At 36.6% G+C, this 14,623-nt stretch overlaps 1 protein-coding gene across 8 annotated transcripts in view; it reads right to left on the bottom strand.

Moving 5' to 3' along the window:
- Positions 1 to 14,623, bottom strand: part of LOC126917941 (small conductance calcium-activated potassium channel protein) — a 240,366-nt gene that overhangs the window by 98,777 nt on the left and 126,966 nt on the right. Inside the window, exon 2 of one of the 8 annotated variants that reach the window (XM_050725401.1) lies at positions 7,772 to 8,727. The exons of 4 other annotated variants lie outside the window; for them this stretch is intronic. The gene's annotated coding sequence lies outside the window, so the exon portion shown is untranslated. The remainder of the gene's footprint in view (positions 1 to 7,771; positions 8,728 to 14,623) is intronic. 3 more of the 8 variants (XM_050725398.1, XM_050725399.1, XM_050725400.1) reach the window with 3 other exon arrangements.

The following is a 14,623-nucleotide window of genomic DNA, read 5'->3' as shown; positions in this document are numbered from 1 at the left end:
AAGCAAAGTGAAACTGCCTTGTTCGTTGTGAAATTAAAGGGAGGAGCATCGAAGGGGTTCGATTCGAAGTTTCGCGAGTTGCTTCCTGCAGAAAAGTGCGCCGGTAATCCTTGTACGCGTAACTCGGCTACAAAGGAAGAAATTTAATTAGTATAGTAATCTTGTGACTGTGCCAGTCGATTGTTTGCAACTGTAGTCTTGATAAGACGAGCAATCTCTCTTTCGTCAGGAGTAAACTTTATCAGGCATATTCTGAGTTCGCTCCTCGTTTTCCTGTTTCGAGATAACACTTTCCAAAGCGTGCTCTGTCGTTTCTACATTAATTAAATTTCATAGCCCCACCCGTGAGTGGTGTAACGAGCGGGAAGCAAGAAACTTACAGTGAGAACTGAACCTTAACGACACGAGTAAGGGGAAACTTTTCTAAGAGAAGTCGCGAGAATAAAAATAGAAATATTTTCGTTCCTAACTACTGTGCTACACTTTGTTCTTTAATTTCTTTTTTATGGAAGATCGAAGTGCCTTTTAGAAATTAATAACTTACGCCGGAACTTTCAATTCTAATTGTTCAATATTAGCTTTTGAATCAATGACTGTAACGAGAAGACTCTTAAAGAAATTACAAAATTACTAAAAATTATTTTATTATTTCTTCTACGATAATTAAAATGAAAAATGTCTGGACATTATTTCTAAACTGCGCACAGAAAGATTATTATAGAAACTATATAGAATCATCTCGTTTATTCCTTCTTTTCATAGCATTATTTTTATTATTCAGCAAAGTTAATAATATAGTTTACGATACTGCAGTGATAAATATTTTGCCAAGCATACATTATCCAGTTTCCAACGTTACAATGACAGCCATCATTTCCAATTTTTAATATCGGTTTGAATAATGGCGGTATATTATTGCACATGTACAGGTATCAGATTCTTTCACATAACGAAGAAGAAAAACAAAGAATTGCGTGCAGAGGAGAGCTATTTCGTTATGATTAACGGGAACTTTCTCTTCTTATTAACTCCTTAATTTTTTCTTTCTTACCATTAACTTCCAACCATTTCTTCTCATTAAACAGAAAGAGCCATTCGTACACTCATCGTTCCCCTTGAATTAATTTAATACCAACGACAAAAGAGCTGGATAAGATCGTGTTAAAAACATGTTACGCCTCTATTAAATTCATTATCCCTTGACAATTAGCTCTTGTAAAATGAATAACTGCTTACAAAGAGAATTTGTATATATTAACAATCCTTAATTACTCCCACTGTGTGAGTATCGATTAATTAAATTAAAACCGAAATATGCATACGTATAAATTATTATTTTTAAGAAGTACACTGGGGGTCGGAACAAAACGGAGATATTTCATTGTCAATTTCATCCGCAACGCTCTTATTTTAATGAGTTATTGTTTATTTCAACTCCAATATATTATATCGTAGAAGTGACTGGTGAATTTTTATTGAGCGATTCAAGTGTGTTTGCACCAAGGATATGTAAATGAAGAATGTTTAAATAATAGAAAAGAGAAATGAAGAGAATAGTTCAAGATCGCGGGAATTAAACAAATTCTGAAACTCTGTATGTAAATGGAACAAATCATTTGTGTTAGAAATGACTCTTTTCATTCGTATCATAGTATGATGTTATAAGGAAGAAAATATCCTTTGTTGCATGAAATTAATAGGATTATTCTTACAATGCTCAATATATGTGTTCTTTATAGTCTGCTGTTTCAAAATAATGATTCTTAAAGATTGTTTATAATCACCTAATGATTTTCCATTTTTTAATCTAATCTAAATTCTTTACAAGTCGCCTGACATAGATATATTTAAACACGAGTTGTATGCTAAATGTCTAAATATCTTCGTGAGCCACTACAAAGGCAGAGAAAAGAAAATTTAAAGGATGAGGAGTGCAAAAGAATGCCACAATTTTAGAAGACAGAACTATAATCGATAAGAACAACCAAATTATAGATAGATATAATATATGTGTTATCAACATGGTGAAAAATGTTTAGTATAACAAAGTTATTATTAATATAACGTAACTAATATCTAGCACAAACTTTAAACTTTCTCTTGTCCGCCACTATGTCTGCAGCTCACAATTCCTGTATCACTCACAATGTACCACCAACACTAAAAATCTTCTTGAAAATTACCTCACACCCTTCCTTTCTTTGTCAATAACAGACTCTGCTCCACACATTACGCATTACGATAACGCGTACTCCGAAACGCGAAAAGAAGGTAATGTTGCACGCGCGCGAAATAATCCGCGGCTTGTCCCGGAGCTTTCTGGCTTCAGGGGATGCGAATCTCTTTTCTCGCGTGTGCACACACCGGCACGGGAATAGGAATTACCATTTGTGGCCGTTTTTCCGGCGCCAACTTTTTCCAGACGAGGTAGCGTGCCGCACAATCGGCAAAGACCAGTCCCAGCGTAGCCATTGTGCGCGGATATTGTGCGAGTACCAGCGCGAGGCCTCTAATCTGCATACGAATGAAATCCGTTAGCCTTGAAAGCAAATCGGCCCCGCGAAAAAAGTAAATAAGAAGATAAACGTAAGCCTGTGCGCGCCCTTTTTTATCTTTTCTCTTCAGCTCGTTGCTTCTATCACGGCCAACGATGTCTGCAGCCGTTGCTGCACCGACAAGTGGCTCTCATCACGTGTTCGCCGGCGAATTATGCTCCATAGATGTCCTCGATTTGCCACGGACTCTTGCTCGCCGGCTAAAGGATCACACTCTTAATTGCACTTTCTACGTCCCTCACTCTTCGTTTTGCTCGTTCTATGCCGTTTCAAGGGGATAGTTTCTCGAGTTGACCGAGCAATCCCGAAGCTACTTTGACGTTATCCAGATTAACAAGTTGAAAGAAGACAGATACGTTGATATTTTAGAGATAAGTTTTTGGGACAAAGTAGCAGAAAATTAATAACTGAAGGCAATAGTTATCAGTTTCTTATACAGATAATATTTATTTATTTGTTTGTGTTAGTTTACTGAGATACAATTATTTTGTAGCGATTCTATAAATCTTCCCTTTCTCCGATGGATATTTTTATCTTTGTATATCGTACTAGGGCTGAGAATCTTTTCATTTGTATGTGATTTCCAATTTTTAAGAGTATTAATTGTTGTCGACAAACATCTAGGAGAGTAACGCGATCTCCTACGTGCCTCGACTGCACGGTCGGAAGTTTTCTCATAAGAAAGTTTTAGGATAACCCCTTTCTAATTCTTCGAAGTGCTCGATGAAGTATTACCTTTGAGTACGATATAGACACGAAGAAATTCTCAATATTAACGTCGTGGAAATATCCAGGGATTCCAAGAGTCTTTATTTCCTTAAACTTTGGCTCACGATAAAATGAGAATCTGCAGACTAATGAAATCACTATGGTTCAACGTATACTAAATAAATATCTAGGATAACTGTAAACACCCTGTTGATAAGTATTAGAACATCAGTATCAAAGAAACGATTAATAGATCAGAATTTTTACTCAAGCATGCGTTAACAGTTTCTTTAATCTAAATTCTATAAAGAGAATCGCAGATGAATCAGATAGAACATTTCAAAAACTAAAAAGTTTTATAAGGTGATCTACAGCATGCATGAAGCCAAATAACTGAAATAAAATCATAATATGAGTAATAAAATCGATGAAGATAGTGATCAAAAGACGCAACAGATATACATAGGCAAGAAGAGAATTTATTTTATTACATGAAATTAATAAAGTTGTCATAATATTAAATACATGAGTCGTTCATAGTCTAACGTTTCAAATGAAATAATTATTCTTAATATTTTAACAATAATTTTTCGAACTTACTTAAGCTTTCGAATTTTATAAATGTCCTAATACTTTTGAATGAGAAGTGTATTAACGAAAACCTCACCGAGCAAATAATTTTTTCTTATACAAAATAAAACTCACCTCCATGTCAAATCGAATTCCATCGTCAATCAATTCCCTACCCTTTTCGCCATGAATCGACTATCCGAAAATCTTCGATCGTCTTTATTACAATTTTTGATGATGATGAGACTTTTCCCTACAGCGAAGGGTCGTAGAGAGGAAAGAAAGAGCGAAAAGGAAGCTACCGAACTTCTCCCTAACTATCGTCAGCGAAATGCTGGCTGATAAGCGCGGTCATTGTTTCCGCGACCTCTTTCGCATCTTGAGCACCGGTGTCGCAGCGAAATGACAAAACGTCCCAGTTGCCTTGCGCTCGACTGGCTCGCGCGAAACTTCCTTCGTTTCGCGAAGCCTAACCGAGGCTACGGACGTGCCTAGACTTGGGATCTTAGGACGCCGCATTCGTAGGACGCCGACGCAAATTACCAAAAACCTTTGGCACCGCGAACGATTGCTCTTCGTTCTGTTTGCGAGCCAATTCGTCTACACTCGGCCGCAGTTGAGCCGAACGTGGAGAAAATTCCGGATGATCTGCTTGATTGTCGCTTGGACCAATGAGCGAAAATAGAGAAAGAAAGAGAAAGAAAGAGATATGACGAACGCGCCAAATAACTCAATCGATTTGATTGATGCGGGAGTAACTTTTTTGATAGCCGAATGATAATCGGCTTTCGTTCGATTTGTTATTTCACTGATGTATTTGTAGATGTGTTAGATGTAGATGATAAATGGGAAAGGATAGTATTGGTTAAACGTGATTTGTGTTACAATAACAATATACAAATGTTGATTTTGAATTATTTCTAACTAAAATTACTATATTAATAACTAAGCTACTTATATTTTTGCGACTCGTTTGATTTAATTCATATGATTTCTTTTTATGGAAGATAATTGGTTTTCATTCGATTCGTTATTTCATTGAGAATTCTCTAAGTTTAGTCGACATGCGTAGATGATGATTCACGAAATTGTATATTAAAGTTTGGAAGTATTTGGATACACTTTGGTCGATTTGCAATAGCGATGTATGGATATTAACGAATTAATAATCGGAGTTACTTATCGAAAGAAGTAAGAGATAAGAAAAGCCAGTTGGTCCGTTCACGTTGCAAAATCAATATTTAGAGTACACGTGTACTCGACGGAATTTAAAATGATCTTCCTGGAAACCGAAATTTCTTATAGAGTAGCTCGACTTCCGAATCTTGTCGAACTGTTTTCAACGAAAATTTGCATTATTCTTATTCCCAAACTTTCGTACCATTCTACATAAATTTTTGCCTCTGAGATTTATTCATTTTTATCTTCGTCAGATTTCCCTAATAAGGAAGTTTGAAAAATTACTGAGTGCACCGAAACGAAGAGTTTCGGAATCATCGAGTTTTTTTTAGGAAAAACAAGGGGTGGGACAGCTGAAATGAAAAGTGGAAAAGTTTGGTAAACAGCGTCCCAGAGAAAACGGAGAGATGTACAGGCACTGGCAATTTCGAATGTCGCTTCTTTCTCCCATGGACACTGGATCCTTTTTAATGAAACCTTTTTTGAGTTTTGTAAACAGATGAAAACTCGGGGGAACCGAGATTCGCTGCAATTTCTCCCTGGCGTCGCGCGAATAACTCTTTAAGAATTGTTCCCTTCCATCGAATTAGATACAAGCGACGAATATTGGTGTCTGGCTTTTTGTTTCTTATTCAACAACCGAGTGTTGAAAAAAAATTCAACATGATCTCAGTAGCTATAACACATAAATCCCAATCAATCTTTTGGAAAATTTAATAAATTCTTGGGTATAACTTTTTGATATAATATGAAATCGTGAAGGTGGTTTCTTTTAAATAATACTTAACAGAAAGTTTTCTATGGGAATAGACATAAAGCTACTTGTATTAATAATAAGAAAGAATAAAGTTTCATAAATAATTTAATTTCATCGATAAAAGAATTTAAACTTCGTAATAACATTATTATTCATTCTTTCCAAATACATTTCATCCGAATTAAATTTAAACATAAATTGCTTTTATAATTCTAATTTTACAAAAATAAACATCCGTTAAGGATGTTGAAAGTACATTTAAAATGAAGGTAGAAGTTTTAAGAAGGTTGAAGCGTGTCATAATCGTCAGCATCACACTATCGTCAGGTTAATTACTTCGACCTTTTACCTACTCCTCCGAATTGATATAAAAGGATCTCGTTAATTGTTCAGTATTCGCCCCAATATTTAATTACCCGAACCCCGATCCTTAACTTCAGGAACCCTCAATGTAATTCCATAACATTTATTTTCCGACGCGTTTCAGTTTCTAATTTTTCACTCGACGAATTCTGGAATGTGTTTCATTATTCGTTCCCTTCACAGAATTCTTAAGAAGCTAAGCACGAAGGGCGGACAAATATTTGCCACGCGGCAATCAACATTATCCCGGTATTACGTCGAGTCGTTAATGGAGAACGAATAGAAAGTTTGAGACAATAGAAGATTAATGATATGGAAGAAACCAAGAATTTTGTTTTTACAGATTCCGTGAGACGATAGGCAGGGATTCCAGAATTGAATGACTGTTAGTATTAAGTCTGCTGGTTTGGTTAGTTAACTCAAGATCCGGATAATTGATTTAGATTCCTAGAGGCATAATTAATTCGTTTAGCAGTATACATTCGTAGATGTAACGATCCGACGAATACATACACAGAAGGAATTGTGGAAATACTTTACCAGAGTTTCAGAGGAAAATAATGAATTAACAACAATACGTTAACTCCTATACAATTTTCTAATATAAATAAAAATAAAAGAATTTGAAATAAATTAGTTCTAAATTTGACTTATGGGATCTTTCATAACATCGAGTGCAGATAGATTTTATCAGTCCTTCGTATTTGCCTGTTACATAGATTCTTATTACATAAGTACTATTATCCGATATAAAACGCCTACGTGGAAAATAAATCTCGGTATGAAGACAAAGCAGGCGTCAGCTATTCTCAGAAGTGAAAACAACATTGTCAATTACGAATTTATTATCTTCGTCTTGTTTATTTATCTGCCCCATTCTATCCGCCTACGTTTCGACTTCTGAAAACCAACGAAAGGTACAAACAAAGTTCATTTGGTTCTACGAGATTAATATCCGTATAAGATACGGACGGACGAGAATAATATAACTCTGTGAAACTGAAGCGATCTTCGCTTTTTGGTTCGCAATTCGAACTAAACATCAAGTTGCAAGAACAAGTACCATACAGTTTCCAGAATCTTCAAGATTCTTCCCTTCGTCACCCAGTTTCAAAATCTGGCGACAAACAGAGGCCACAAATCAAGCCCTTGGCGTCTGTTCTCTAGGACTTTCTTCCTCCCTGACCTACATTCTTCCAGTAAACGTTGAGGGAAAAAGGACAAATTGCGACTAATAAACGAAACGTGCAAGTTGCACGCGGGAACATTTACATCTGTAGCGACCTGCCATATTTGTGAGGGTAAACCTGCATCTAAATGTGAGAAAAAACGTGGCGAACATCGTTCTACACTCTAGAATCCGCATTTTCAATCTATGAGGTAGATTTGTTAAATAAATAAATAAGTTGGAAACATTTGTGGCGCTAGTTAAATATTAATTTACAATTAGAATTGAATCGAGTCTTAATAAGACATAATCTTCTTTGTATAGCAGTACGTTCCAGAAATGGAAACATATTTTTAAATCGTTCATGCGTGTGACTTTAATTGCTAAAGAAAACGATTCCCATTGTCTATAAAACGGATAATTATCCATGCAACCCCTCATGAAAAATTCTTCGACTGTCCTAATACTGACCTTCTCAGTGACATCTACGTTTGTTCGCCTGGCTCCTCAAGTCAGGTCCGCCGAGGCCGGGATGTCGCTGGCACTGTAACGCGGTAACTCTGTTTGTTTGCCAGGATGCACTTCACTAAACGTACCGCGTTTCGTTGGTTGCATCGCGGCTTGTAATCGTTTGTCAGCAGGATTCACTGTTTCACTCATGTTTAAGGCTGTGTTTTCACCGTTCATCGCTCGATCGAACGGGACACGTCGATTACGAACGCTGGAAAGACGGCTGGTTCATCGAATCTCAAAGGAACTTTCGTTATCCTCTTGAATCTTAGACGAACTACGGATTATTCACGTCCCCTTTAAAAGCGCGCGAATATTCACCACGTTATTCATCATGTATCTATCGCCTCTTTACAACTCCACAGTAATGTTAGGCCAATGGGCTGGAATCACTTGATGGTTGTCGCGGTTGATGAAGAGCGGCAATCTTCGATTTCCGCTCCAAGTACGCGATTCTTTACCTCCTCAATGGTGGTACGTTTCGATCGTCTCGTCCTGCTTCAACTTTCATCCGGCTTCCTAACTGCGGTCCGGCATCGCGAATCGCTCTCGACACCGGACGATATCGATCCGTTCTCCGCGTTCACCTCTCCTTCTTTTCTTCTCCGTTATCGCGCTGGCTCTCAATGCCAGCTGTGCACACGATTCCACTGTTCGATTCGCGTGGAACGTGTCCCGCGACCGCGCCGATACTCGTTAATATTTTAGAATTTTATCGACCCGCACGATATAACGCGCGCGTCCGCGCCTCGCGATCGCTCGCAGAGATTTCACACACCTGACGAGACGGCGGGAAACCCAGAGCGGCACCGTCCTTTTCCTCGTCTTCGTTTTCTCGGTCTTCGGGATGGTTCGCCCTCTGAAATGTCACTGGTGATTCCCTCGTGAACGCACGGCTGCAGGCTACGACGCGTTAACTGGTCGAGTTATTTCCTTCTTTGGCGAAATTTTCAGGAAATTTCGCGAGCTCTCTAGGGGCTCGAGGGATAGGGACAGAAGTTTCTCGAAGACATGACCGTTGCGCATCGAAGGACGACGCTGTTCTTAAGCACCTTTGGAATACCGTGTTTAGAACTTGACGATGTTTGACGCACGATTGTCGCTAGCAAGTTTCAGAGGATTATCGGTCCTGTTTAAGGAACCGTACTTTAAGCATCGTTTGTATAGGATGTCTTGTTTAAAGTGAACCGTTTAAACCACCCCTAATGCTTAGTAGTAAGCTTACTACTTTATTAAGAATAAAGACAAAATGGAAATTACTAATAAGATGAGACTATTTTGTTAAAATAATGATTAGTTTCAATAATGCTTTGTTCCACGTGTTAATTTCTCTGGTTACTCTTTAATGAATCGAGATGATAAGAAGTAGAGAGCTATTAATTACTGAACAATTTATATCGTAATTTATAATGTAAGAATCTTTTTCTTTTATGATCCAATTTTAATAATTCATTTGTTATAATTCTTGTATAATAATCCTCGAATTTTGATGGTGTTTAATAAAATATTGTTTATTACTAAAGAAAAGGGTTAAAATAGTATTATTTTAAATTCCTAATATTATCCTTAAAATAGTATAATAAAATTATCACAAACAAAATATCTTTAAGTAAGTCACTCTTCTAGGCAGTACACTATCGACATTATTTTGTACGTGAAGTCATAAAGAATTTAATATCGCTATCAATAAGATACTACAGGTCATTTTGAATTTTATTTTGTTTCTTTCGATTGTTACAGGATACGATTTTATAGAGATGATTCTGCGTTTAGGCTTGAAAATAATCCGACTGAGTGGCCGAGCAATTAGTTAATTGAATACTTAGAAGTTAGAGTGATGAAATCTGATAATCCAGCTGGTGTTCCTAGCCCCGGCACGCATTTAAAAAATAACAACGAAAGAAAGAAAAACACGGGAATATTTAATGGAGTTAATTAACTAATTTCGAAGTCCGTTTAAAGAGCTTACATTGCGTCTTTGGTGGAACACTTGCAACGGTGGAATAGTCGAGGTCTGCTGTTTTTTAGCCATGTAGAATGCTGTACGGAAACGGTGCAAAATAAGCGAAGAACTTGGGAAAAAAGCGCGACAACCCTTTGAAAACGAAACCGAGACAAAAGGAAGTCCGTGGCTACAACTGGTTGACATTTTTTGCCTGTAGGAAAATTATCGCGTCTTGTAGACATTTTAATTTTCTTAATTTTTTCTTTTCTTCGTTTTATTTTTAAAATTCTTAATTTGAATTAAATACGAACAGGGAGAGTACAAGATTTTTGAACTATTCCTAATATGATAGATGAAATTTCGCACACTGGTAAATCTTATTATTTTACAGTGAAGCAATTTATAGAAAAAGATGCAACATTATAAGAAGTAAGAAAAATATTTATCTACTAATTACATATATGAAACTATAAAGAAATTTTCAAAAGTATGGTTTTTTTTAACGAAAATGAAGAGGTTGCGATAGATCGATAAAACGTGAAGCGATTTGCGTTTCGCGATGTCCACGCTGTTTCCTCTCGATACATAAAAACAGTTTTCTCTCCGATATTTTTTATCGTAGTAATGGTGAAACGGAAAATTGCGTGATTTGAACAAAAATTGCCTTTCACCGTTTCTTCCTCTGTTTCGTGTCGCGTCGAACGCGCGTTTTCTATCGCATACACGTTCATATAACTGTTTCGCTTTGTGTACAGGCCGGTTCAGAAGATCCCACGGATTAACAAGAATCGTTTTTAACATGTGTGGTCGCGCGTTCAACGGACGATGAAAAATTTACACCGTTGAAATTGTTATTTGTACGTCCGAGAAATTATCTTTCGATGACAGGCGCCACTTCGTGCGTTCGCTTCCAAATGTAACTCAATCAAAAACCCTCGAACTGACATTTTTGTCGCTTTTTCACTCGGAAAGTAATAAAAGATCTCGTGGCGTACGAGCAACTTCTGACGTGGCTCAACTTGAAAAAGGAACAATTTCGTAAAAATGCAATGCGATAAATAGTGTAATAAAATTTTGAAACAACACGTGTAATTATTGTCGTTGATCTCCTTGTCCGTCTGAGTACACTTTCCTTCGCGAATGTTCCTTTTTGTTTAATGAAGCGGAGAAATGCAGATGTTTGAAGAAACTTGAAGATTGTACGCGACGAGGAGCAATAAAAGTAAATACAAGTTGGAGCAAGGACCTTAAAATTGTAGCTGCGATTTAAAAAAAATTTACGAGTGCCGGAGCTAAGAGCTCGATTTTGCTTCGTCGTAAACTGTAACGAAACGGGCTGGCTAGAATTTTTGCTACGTATCGTGGTTAAAAATGTCTGATATTCCTTGTTTTATTTATATTTATCTGCAATATTGATTATTTGTAATTTCAATCTGTTCGGTGTAAAGGTACTGTTATTAAATTTCGTATGTCTACCTGTATATCTACAATTTTGGAAATTACTACCCATTAAAAATGTAAATTGTACGTGATGTACAGAAATATCCAGAAAGCAATTATCATAATAATTAGCAAGTGAAATGCATCTCTTTTTTCCTTTCATTTCTTCAGTTACGTTTATCAAAATCTGAACGTGTATAAACATCCGCGGTTTAGTCATAATTAGGAAAACGACATCTTCGAAGTCAATCAATCAAATATGTACCTACACCAACAAACACCGTACGTCCAGCAATAAATCACGCCGAGAACATGTCAACGAAGGGAAGGAAAGTAGAAAAAGGAGAGGAAAGACAGAGTGACGAACTTTTTCTCCGCCGATCGCCTATCGATCAACGTGTTTGCACGGTATATATCTCTTTCATTCTCTCTTTATTGTTTCTTTGTGCGCAGAAGTAGTCGCCCGATTAAATTGTCCCAGGCGTTTTTTTCACCGCAAACAATATTTCATCACCGTGACGAGATCACGGCGTGGAATAATGGATGACACCTGGCACGATTAATTTTTCGCTCGTCGTTCGAAAAACCATGCTACATAGTATCTATCGCTAGTAACTAATATCGATCACGATTGCTTGCAAAGAGTATCTGCCTGAATTTTTGATTCTCCATACAAATTTTTTACACTCTAACTTTCTCTATTCTCGCCGATATCGCTTCGCTGCAGACGAGTCGCTCGTAAATTCGTTTTGCGTCGACGAAGCGATATCCATAATCCGTTCTACCACGCTTTTCACCTTCCTCTTTTCTCTTCTACGGTAGCAAGACCTGCGCCTGTAATCCCAGCTTCGGAAATAAAGCGACAATAACGAGTTTATCGATTTCGCGTGGCGGTGTGTAAGAACCGTTAAAAAAAGCTTTTAACCCTGAGTAGATGAGGAACTGGGAATTACGAATACCTAGTGTAGCCGGTCTCCCATTCTTTAAGCGTATTCGTCGTGGTATTTAAGAAGCATGAACTTCCCAGTTGATGGCCGAACAACGAAACAAAACAAAAGCGCTCGCTGGAAAAGTCAGAGTTCAACGACGGTGCACTTTCCCTTTCTCTGTATATACAACGACGTGAGGGAATTTTTTCTACCTATAGTCTACTGCTTGCCTACTTCGTTACCTTCCGATGGTTAAATTAAATTGTTCCTCGGGCACGTTATGCAGAGTAACCGGTAACTGGCGGTACAACTTGCTGCAAGGTGATTCTACGTGAAAATAGAAATCGGACATATGGGATAAAATTGATTCATATGGCGCTTCGTTTTTTGAGAAAATCGAGTTTAATCGTTTGAGTTCCAAGCAACGCGATCGCGCTGTTTAAATTTTGCCTCGAAAAATCCCAGTACATTTGAACGTTACGGACGACTGACGGTGTTTTGTATTTCATTGTTATCTTCTCAATAATCTTTATTGAACAAAACTTGAAATATTTATAAACTAATAGTTCGAATATATAATAATATAGATGTATTTCATAAAATTAACAAATACGACGAGCACTATTACGTCGCTTGTTTCTTTTCGCAATCGATTAAGATTTCGGATTTTTCGACCCTGTTGTTTCAAAGACCCCTGGGACACAAACGGTTAAAAGCTTGTCAAGTATATATGTATACGACGATTAGCTAGAAACTACTCTACGTACAAAAATAAGTAAAGAATGTAAAGTAACATTGTCTCGTTGAAGGCCTCGTTTTTTGAATTCTGGGAGATGATTTCTTTCATCAGTTATTTTGTCAATGATTTTTCATCAATGTTGTTCAAACTGTACTTCTCTACGGGAGAACTTCAGATAACTAGAAAGTACGATAACATGTGCCCTTGTAATATTACATTCGTTTTTACGAATCAAAACGATACATCTTTTTATAATAAATACGTTAGAAATCGATAGAAGGGTTCGACATAAGATCTGGAAGCAAATGTTTCATTAGGTGAAACGTTGAAGGCTGCGAGGAAAAAGATGCCAACGGGATACTCCGAGATACGGTCACTCGTTTTTATCCCAAAGGAACGAAGGGAGGAAAGAGTTCTTGTGTCCCTTTTAGCTCTTCCTCAGGATCTTTAGGGATCATTGTCGTATCAGCAACCTGTATTATTTTTAGAACGTGTCGATGTTTCTTTTGTACCGCTATGCTGGATTATTACTCCCAAACTGTATTGGAAATTGGACTTTTTCTATACTGACGAAATTTAATCGTTTGTTAAGCGCTTTTGTAAATAAATATTAATTTTGGTAACTTTACCATTGTAACACGCACTAACACTTAAAACTACACGTTTCTTTAAACATTGTGTTTAATAATGGTTAGTTTCCTAATAAATATGAATTTTAATATTTCCATCATATGTGGATTAAACAAGGAAATTATGATTTTTATTGTATTAGGATTTATATCACGAAAAATGAAAATTTGAAAAATAAACATCAAGTTTTGAAGACTGATCGTCCCAGTGAAGCTCGAAGACGCTTATTAAACTAACGAGAGTCTGCTTTCGGATCTGGTTTTTTGAATTTTCTTAGTTAAGACGAAATCGTTTGCCTTACACCTTCTCTGTACGGTTTAAAAGCCGATCAAGTATTCCAACTCTGGGTAAAAGCCTAGTAGCCATATTTCTTCCTAGTAATCTAGTTAAGTAATGAAAGAAAAACCACTGTTCTAATAGAAACATCGCGACTAATGGAGGGTGCCAGACATCCTGGGACTGTCTTTAAGAAATTAGGTCACACTGATTAGGATGTGTACTTTTATAATTTCGCGGTAGATGTTAATCTACTTAAACTTCACTATAACATTGGAATATCTAATTTTTGATTATGTACATTATCTTCAATCCACCTGTATCCTATTAATTTTACGATAACCAACTACTAAGTCATGTGAATGTTAATCATTAGCGTATAGGTAGCATAACTATTACGAAGTCGAACAAATTTGTACCGTGATACGATTATATCTAGAAAGTAGCATAATTCGAAGAGAAAAAGAATATGAAACTACTAAAGAGAAACTTTAAGATCTAAGAATGGAAAATAATAAAAATAATATTTGCCTATTGTTCCCTAGATTTTTTCTTAGCAATCGAAATATCCTTATCGTATACGTAGGCTAATTTTATGAAATATTCAAAATCTTTTTTTTATTAAAATGACGGTGATATTGAGACATAAAAATTCACGCCGGAGTTAATTACATTACTTTCTCTCGTAGAACATAAACTATAGAAATTCTCATTTCGTACGATGTCCCAAACAGGAGAAAGAAATCTGCAGAGAAAATCCTGAATATAATTACCGTGGTTTTAATTTAACTCGCGCTTAAACGTTAAAAAAAAAACCAGAATGTTAGTATTCCATGTATGATAACGTAAGGATG

Source organism: Bombus affinis, chromosome 6, assembly GCF_024516045.1.
Source record: "Bombus affinis isolate iyBomAffi1 chromosome 6, iyBomAffi1.2, whole genome shotgun sequence".
NCBI classification, from domain to species: Eukaryota; Metazoa; Arthropoda; class Insecta; order Hymenoptera; family Apidae; genus Bombus; species Bombus affinis.
Note: the sequence above shows the minus strand (reverse complement) of the source record. Positions and strands in the feature narration are given on the sequence as shown.